A 9,829-nucleotide genomic window follows, 5' to 3' on the forward strand; every position below is an offset into this window, starting at 1 on the left:
CGAAATAGATAACCTAGAATTTAATATCAGATATAGTACAATTAGAATAAATTATTACAAAGAAATTTGCAGTATTACAACTACTTTAGGATAAAATGATAGACTATGAGTATTTAAAATATTGGAGACAAGATATGAAAGAAATAAGATTAACAGAAATACTTATGAAAGAGAATTTAATTGAATATTTCAGAACAAAGGATATAGAATATTTAGAATACCTTCAAAATAATATACAAGAATTGCAAAGACTAAGAGAAAAAAACTAAAGAATATTACAGTAAAACATTTAATCAAATACCATCCAATCACCCCCCAAGATATGAACATTAATAAAATTAAAATAAATAAACTAAAAATACAAATGTTTAGAGAATTTAAGAAATATCCACGCACAAACAAAAATAGATCCATTAGAGCTATAATAGATCTATTAAAGTTACCCAAGTTATCCGCAACCCCTACAATTGGTATAAAATTACTATAAATAATACTTGTGAAAAAATTAAGTGGACCTCATATAAGACGTGAAGTTAATTTAAAACATCAAGAGTTAACTTATCATTTTATATCTATTTTACCTTTTTTATTAAATATATTATTTTAAAATATTTTGATGACTTATAATAATTAATTAGGGTGGTATTTAGTAAAATTATGATTAAAGCAGCTGAAGCAGACATGTCATAAATGTTTATTTTACTTTTTTTATTAAATATTACTATTATTTTACTATGTAAATAACTTATAATAATTAATTAAGCATAACATTAAAATTACGGAGCAAGCAACTGAAGCAGACATGTCGATGAAGAGCTGATTCAGCCGCCCAACTCACTCTTATATAATAAGAGAGAGAAAATAGGAGTATTTTTGTTCAAATGTTATTCTCTTAAAAGGTGGCTGTTTTGACGAATTACATTTTAAATGATGGTATTAACAAGTGGTTGGAAAATTGGCCATCAAAATTAATTTTCCCTCATTTTTAGTGAAGAATTTGGTATTAATTTTGTAGAATAGATAAAGAAAAAATCACGCAAAATGTTCATTGGAAATTTTTTTTACACAAAACTAATCCACTTTTTTTTAAAAAATCAAAATGGCCAACCAGCCAAAGTTCTTATAAAAATGGCTGATCGGCCAATTGATACCAAAACTCGTCATTTACGTGAATGATTGGCCGTTTGGCCATTCGGAAATTTGGCCATTTTATTTGTTAAAAAACTGTTTTTTTGTGTGCTATTTAAAAAATTAAAATCGTTATTGAAGATTTTTTGTTGCCCTTTTTTCTTTTAAAAAATCTTTTTCCTTTTTTAATCGTTTCACTTTTTTGTGGAAAAATTAAATATTTATGTTGTTTTATTTTTTTTACACTTTTATTTATTAAGGTGGGAAAGAATGATAGTCAGATAAATATCGATATTAATACATTATATAATTATTTATATAATGTCTATATACGATTATACACCATTCATACAATGTCAATATATTGCATACCTATTTACACAATATCAATACATGTCTAAATACTATTTATACAATATTAATACATGCTTGTACACCATTTATACAATGTAGATACGTCACATAACTATTTATACAATATTGATACGTATTTATACAATATCGATATATTACATGTATACTACATAAATATTTTGTATGTCATATATACATGTTTATACACTATTTATACAATATTGATACATTGCATATACACTGTATGAATATTTATGCAGTACCGATACATTAAATATGCGCTACATAACTATTTGTGCATCATATATCTATGTTTATACACCATTTATATAATATTGATACATGAAAAACAAAGTTGGACGAAAAAAGTTTGAAGAAGAAAGCTTTTCTTAATTAAGAAAAACGCAGCAGAAAAAAATTGTTTAAAAAGAGGAGGACAAAAAAGAAAAGACCTAATGGCAATTTTTGTTGTAAACAAAAACTTGACTAATCTTGTTGTGAACTATTAAATTTTTTTGTATATAATTGAAACTTTCATAGTTAAATGTCTAAAGTTTACGCACGCAAATAATATGTCAAACTTTAATCATTTTAACTGAAGTTAGATTTTAACCAGTGTTTTGAAATACGAAGGCGTAAAGCGAGGTATTTTATATAGCACGGAGTAAGACATGAGCTTTGAAACACGGGACGTAAATCTCATGAATCTATGGAGCGTATATCATATATGTATCTTGACTTTTATGTTTCTTTACTAAGAAAATAAGGAAAAAATATAGGATTTTCAATAATTTTACAAATAAATTTAAATAAATTACCATAGAAAAAAAATATTAAATTTTTTTTTTTGAAAGTTGTTTTCTTTATTTATATATTTTAAAAAAATTACTATAATATGAAAACATGAAAGTGCAAAGTATAAATATCACTAGACCAATAATAAAAATATGATTCATAGCAAAATATTTTTAAAATAATAACAAAAACAAAATTAACGTCCGGGGCATATACTTTTCCGCCCAAATTCTAGGGGTTACACCCTATGAATCTACATTTTTCATTTGCGCTTCGAAGCATTTTTTGTGCGTCTTGCCCCAGAACTCGACCTGAGACTTGTTCCGGAAATGCCTTTAAGAACATTAATTTTAATAAAAATGCCTTTAAATTGTAGATATTTTTAACTTCAAACCCATTCATCAGAATCATAAAGCGGCAAAATCTATAAAAATTTATGAACTTTGATCAAGGCTTAAATAACATACCTAGATCAGTTATGTGTGCACTTGCCCTAAGAAAGCTATTACCAAGAAACAATAAAAAATTTGAAGGTTTGACTACTAATTACAAGGCATCTCCTAAGTTTCAATAATGACAAGATATGCCAAGAAATTGCTCTAACTTTACGTGTATCTTTATCTCAGATACACGCGACATTGAAATAAAAAATACACACACTGATCAAATCTCGTGTATTTTTACCTAAGATACATGCGTGTTGTCTGTATCTTTACTTAAGATACATGCGTGTTGTCTGTATCTTTACTTAAGATACATGCGTGTCACGTGTATCTTAGATACACACTGTTATAAAATAGGTAAAATTGCTATTTGAGTCTTGGGTATCTAAGATACATGCAAATTTGTCAAATCCTAAGATGTTTGGTAATTAATTTAAAGTTTAGAAAATTTTTGTAGATAACTCTATTATGTTTTACTATTTTGGTTATCTAAAAATTACATATATACACAAGTTAAAGTTACATAATTATATCAAAATTCCAGATTGGTAAAGTATTTATAGAAATCCCAAAATAATTACAAAAATCCCCTTATTTGATAATTTCTTTCTCCTAAATATTATACATCTAAATCACCGGTTTTGGCTTTCGTATTTTACTCTCCATTGCTTCCATTATCCATCCGATTTTTACTCCATTTTTGAAATTCATCTTTTACGGCAAAATTAAAGTAACTTCTACCTAGTGGTTATCAAATTGTAAGTTATCAAGATTTAATTGTTTTTAATAATTTACTTCATTAATTTTTTAAATTTTTTTATTCAACTTTACCAATTCAGGGTTTTCATTTTTTATTTTTTTGCACGTTCAAATTACAGTATTGTTCAGTCATATTCAAGTTCAGTAGTTCATTTTTTTTCGTTATTTTTCATACAGTACAAGGTAGATCTTTAATTTTCTTGTTTTGTAGTTCGATTTAACACTACTGTTAAGTCAATATAGTATTAATTGGTAATGGATTATCCTCCAAGTTTTAGTTTAGGAATTTCTCAGTTAGATGCAAATGAAAAAGATATTCACTTGGATTTGTTTCTGGTACATTTGATGAACAGGATCTGAAATTCGCAGAGAATCGGTCAAAGCACAGAAACGACCCCGTTACAATGAAGAAATTGAGGGATAAGGCCGCTTCTAAATCGAAGAAGTCTAGTTCAAAGAAGTTTGTTGATTCCGGCCGACCACGTCTTCCGAAGGTATTGATTATGAATTTATGTGTAATTTGACATATGTATAATTAGACAAGATACATTAGCTTTTTCATCACACTAATGTATAATATTGGTATTCTGAAATATATTTCTATAGGTTATACATTGGCCTAATAAAGCTGATATTAATTTTGAGCTGTAGAAGTTACCATCATACATGTGTAATTGTAGTTTATTTATGGCCTGATATAAATTGTTAGATGTATAAATAAACATCATACATTTGTATCTGTTGTTTTATTATGGTCCTGATTGAAAATTTTTAGTGTATAAGTTACCCTCATACAATGTTTATCTGTTATTTTATTTATAGTCTAATATAAATTGTTAGATGTATAAGTTATCCTCATACATGTGTAACTATAGTGTGGTTAGGATTTGATTTTATTATACGTTAATGCAATTTATTTGTAAATGCATAAGTTACCCTCATACATGAATAACAACTTATATTAATTTTGAGATGTATAAGTTACCCTCATACATATATAGCTCTAGTGTATAGATGGGTCTGATTTTATTATACATTAATGCAGTTTATTTGTAAATGTATAAGTTATCCTCATACATGTCTTGCAGTTGTTTAACGTGGGTCTGATTTAGTTTTTGAACGTATACATGACTCTCATACAATGTGTAACTGTTAGCTAATTATGGTATGTTTCTTTTCAGGGCTTGAAATACCGAATTGACAAAGTCCCACCACACCCATTGTATATGGGGAGCTTATGTAATCGGAATTTCGGTGAAGAGATAAAGAAATATTTTGGAAAGGATGTTTTAGGAGCATTTAGAAATACGATTTTTAGGATATTTCTGGATTTGCCACAGTGCAACTGGATAGGACAGATTTTAAAATGTCTCCTTGTGCTTGAAATTCAGCAGGATAATAAGGACGAGCTTCATGTTTGGGTACAAGGAAAAATTCTCAAATTTACAATTTTTGAATTTGCCATTATTATCGATCTTAAGTGTACCAGTAATATTGATGATTATATGTATGCTTCATCATCAAAATCAGCATTGATATCGAAGTATTTTTTTGATAATAAAAGAGCAATAACTAGGTCAAAACTGATAACACGTGTGAAGATGGGAAACTTTGATAACTCTGAAGATGCTCTGAACCTGGCGATATTGTTCTTTGTTTATACATTCATGTTTTCTCAGCATAAGAAAGCACCAATCAGTGTAGCTCACTTTCAGATGGTCGAGGATGGTCGGTACATTCATTTTCCATGGGGGAAGAGTACATTTGAAAAGTTAATGAGTTCCAAAGCAGTTATATTCATTGGGTGGAATGCCGCAAGCTCTAATTATTTGGATTTTTGAGTGCTACTTCGAGGTAGAATAAAAAACTGTTGTCCGACAGAGAAACGTAATCCCAAGAATACTAAACTGGTCTGTGGAGTGTACAAGGCCTACGTACGAATCGTTTATGTCTGGTATGTTCAGTAAAGTAATTGTTTAACATTGTACTTATTTTCTTTGTTCAAGTCATTTTATTTATATGTAAATATTTTATTTTAAAATTATTTTTTTCAGCATCCGTACAAAAATATACAATCTACAACCAAAGAAGTTCGTAGGTTGGATTTATCTTTTTTTTGAAGATTTTGAGACATTTGATCCAACAACTTCTGCTTCAACATCCGTTGCTGGAACGTTGAAAAGGACAACAGATGGATTTCAACAGCGTGTCGGTACTATTGCTGAAGAATTTGGTGATTTAAGCACTATACCACCGCGAAAAATCCTCATAAAGGCTGGTTTAGCTTCGCCTGTATCACCTGACCAACCTTTGAAGAGAAGAAAGACTGTGATGTTTCAGCAAGATAGTCCATCAGTGATGGATGATGATAAATCTACACGTGATCATACAGTACATCATGTGTCTAGTTTGTATCGTGAAACGCAAAAGGATGCAGCAGACAAAGGAGAAATTGATGGGATTGAATTTGAACATCATCAACAAGGAGAAATTGGTGTGTCTACTGAGCATCACGAGCACAAGTCTGTTCCTTCATCTTCCACACAGCCAGAAGGGACTTCTAGGTCAAGTTTAGATGGTGATGAAATAAAGAATTACATTAACAAATGTGTAAGTTAACTTTCTTATTTAATTTTTTTATTTTTGAAAAGCATGATGTGTTTCTACTATTTTTTTTTCTTCTTTACGTTATAAGTTCGCTGAAAAGATGGTTGAGCTGGTTACACTAATATCAAAAATACCTGCTGAGGTCGTCAAAGCATTGAAGAATGAAGAAAATGAGCAATTAGAGGTATAACAATTAAATTTCATTTAATTTTATCTAACGTTGATGAAATGTTCATACATTCAGATTATCCGTGCTATATAGGAGGAGAAAATTGCTGATCAACAACAAAGTCAATTATGTTGTTGTCTAACGTTGATGAAATGTTCAAACATCTCATTTGATGTTGACTATGTTCGAAACATCCCACAACAAGCGTCTGATAGTTTGTAAGTAAATTACAGTTTATTTTCATGTATAACAATATTATACGTAATGTACTGATTATTATTATATCTTTTATTTTTTGAAATCAGGGACCGTGGCGTCTTTGTGTGTGCCTATGCAGAAATATTAAGTGAAGGGCAGCAAGTTCATTCATGTGGGTTTGATACTGCAAGTCAATGTGCACGTTGTGCTTCATTATTGTGGCATTACGGAGTGGAAAAGGCAAATGAAGGGTACACGAGTGATAATAGCGATCCGCCTTGGCCAAGGAATAGTGTTATCGAAGAAATTGATGCAAGTGCAATTGTTACTTTAGAGTAGCATTGTTTTATAATAGTCGGCATTGAAAGAACTAATTCTTAATTTTGTGGTTGATGTTAAACAATTCCAAGATTACTTTCTGGATGTTAATGCACATTTTATGGATGTCTTCTTATTTTTGAAAAAATGATTTGCAGTTACTAACACACTTCATTAATGTTACCAACTAATTCTTAAAATATATTGAGTTTGCCTTTCATTTTTTTTAAACGTGTAGAAATAAATATCAAATTAAACTGATATTGTGTTTGAACACATAATATTTTTACTATTATGTATATTTTCTTATAAGTTAAAAATACAACGAACTAGTGTCTAATACATTTAAATATATGTATTGCATAGCATAATACATGTTGTCATACGTTTTTTCTTGAAAAAAAATTACAAAAATAGTTTACACCATACACTTTTATAAAGTATGATACTATTTCATACATTGATACAAATGTATAATCTAATATTATACATTCATAAATGAACATTATATATTTTACAAAAATGTGTAATGTGTAATAATACACATAAAACATGATTCTGATATTTCATGTACTGTTTTTTTAAAAAAGAAGTCAGTTAAATGTCATTTTTTCTGTCTAACATAATACACTTCAAAAAATTATTACGCTATATCGTACATTTCTTACACATTAACTATAATGTATAACAGTTTGCTACAATTTATGTTTCAACAATTGATTACTGTAATAGTTCCCAAGTTATATACTAAATATATCCATCAGTTATAACTACAAGTTATATGGTTACGAAATATGATATATGAAAAATACTTAAAATTGTTCTTATAATATAAAACATTGAATAAAGAAGTGAAAATCAAATAGCAATTAAACAACTTAATATTAGTTGTTCCAGCATTCGAACAAAATCTAATAAAAATGTTTATACAAATAAAACTATTCAAAGCATCAGCAGATAAAAAAATATATTCGCTTCATCATGAGTTCTTTGGAAAGAAACCGCACGTCCTCCGGTTGTGACTGACTCATCCGCATTTACCGCAATGGTTCAAACTTAAAGACACTGATTCACTTGATTTCAAATGCCTTTCTTTTTTGGCCTACCAGGCGATCTTCTATATTTGGGCGGCAAAACTTCTTTATCATCAACAAAACGTGAAAAATTTCAATCCTTCTTGTCTGGTATTGGAACTATCGGGAGTTCATATGTCTTGACTATGGTGTTTGACCTGTACAATTCAGAGCAATAACGACCATAATCCTTTATATCCATATTTTTACTTTTTAATACAACAATTTCGTGTGGACACAGTATTTCATCAATTTGATAGCAGTCACAGTTGCACGTGCCACACTCAATATCAACAATGTGTCACCGTCCTGAATCATATACACAATAAAGATAACTACCTGCTGGCTTAACCTGTTAGAAAATGCATATTCAGTAAAGAATATAAAATAAGAATATATAATCAATGAAAAATAAAGTTTCTGTTACATAATTATTCTAATACATACCGTCATCCGCAGAGTTTTAACCTTATTAAGAGTCAGTATTTCTTCAAATCTTCTCCTAAGAGTTGTATTTGTGTAAGATGCAATTTCGTTGTTCTTACAATTTCAGGCAGCAAATAAAATTCTAACTTCTTCAAGGAAACCTAAAATTGGAAGTTTTCTAGCCTTAACCAAACAATTGTTAATATATTTGGCTATATTAGAGGTCATCATTCTACCTCTATTTACAGGCGAGTGACATCGAGACCATTTTTCATACCCAGCATCCTCCAGATATTTCTTAACTCTTTGATCAACCTAAGCAACCTTTGACATAATATAATAAAAATCTTCTTTTCTATAAGCTTTAGCCATGGAATAATAAAGGTCACTAAGTCTATTTTTGCTTTTTCTAAATTGGATGCAAACGTTTTTTCATAAATGTCAAATACATGCCAGATGAGGCACATTAGGATAAACAATGCTTACACCTTTTATGATACTTTCATTTCTGTCTGATACAACACACATGTCTCGTTCACCAAATGCCTCTCTAAACTGCTGAAAAAATCAAGTTCACGCATTGTCATTCTCCGAATCAACAACACCATAAGCTAATGGCAGAATACAACCTAAATAAAAAAGAAACAAGGAAAACAATGAAAAAAAAAGAAGATATATCAACTATAAAGGTACTAATTTAGCATCTATATGAATTATTATACATAAAACATCATTGTATAAGCTCATATAATACATAGTAAACACCATAACAATAAAACAGTATAATAAAACATGACCGCATAGTACCTGCACCATCTAATGTGCTTGTCGATACAAAGGTTCCTTCGTATGGACCGCTTAAATGAGCTCCGTCAACAACTACAACAGGTCGACAAAATTCAAAACCCCTTATCATGAGATGCAAGGCAATAAACAAGTATTTAAACTCGTTATCTACTGTCTTATGCACCCGAATGTTCGATTGCGGATATATTTGGTTCAACATATAGATAAAACTGGACATTTTTCTATAACCATCTGGTGGTCCACCTCTAAGCATCACAATCACCTTCTCTTTTGCGCGCTAAGCTTTCATGTAGTTAATATCAACTCCATAAACAACCTTCATCTCTTCAATAATGTGTATTCTCTTGTGATTGATTAATTTTGGAGTTTTAAATTCACTCACAAAATTTATTGTCACAACCATATTATTCAACACTCTGTCGCTAAGACTGCAAGTATGCTCCGAATTAAATATTTTTATCACAAACAATTTCGATTCATTCATACAAGACGCCTTCACGACCCACTTGCAATCTTTGTTACGACAAATCAGTACATAGCTGCATCAATATATAAAAACTGAGTCAATGTATTAGACAAAACTATTACAAATAAAAATAGATAGAAAAAAATGGAAATCCTGGAACTGGCCCAGCTACATTATACATTTCTCTGAATATATAATCAAATATTATACATTCGTATTTCAACATAATACCCAACTATAAAACACAAGCAACTTCAGAATGTCTTAAACCATATTATCATACATT

The sequence above is a fragment of the Capsicum annuum genome, chromosome 1 (genome assembly GCF_002878395.1).
Source record: "Capsicum annuum cultivar UCD-10X-F1 chromosome 1, UCD10Xv1.1, whole genome shotgun sequence".
Lineage (NCBI taxonomy): Eukaryota > Viridiplantae > Streptophyta > Magnoliopsida > Solanales > Solanaceae > Capsicum > Capsicum annuum.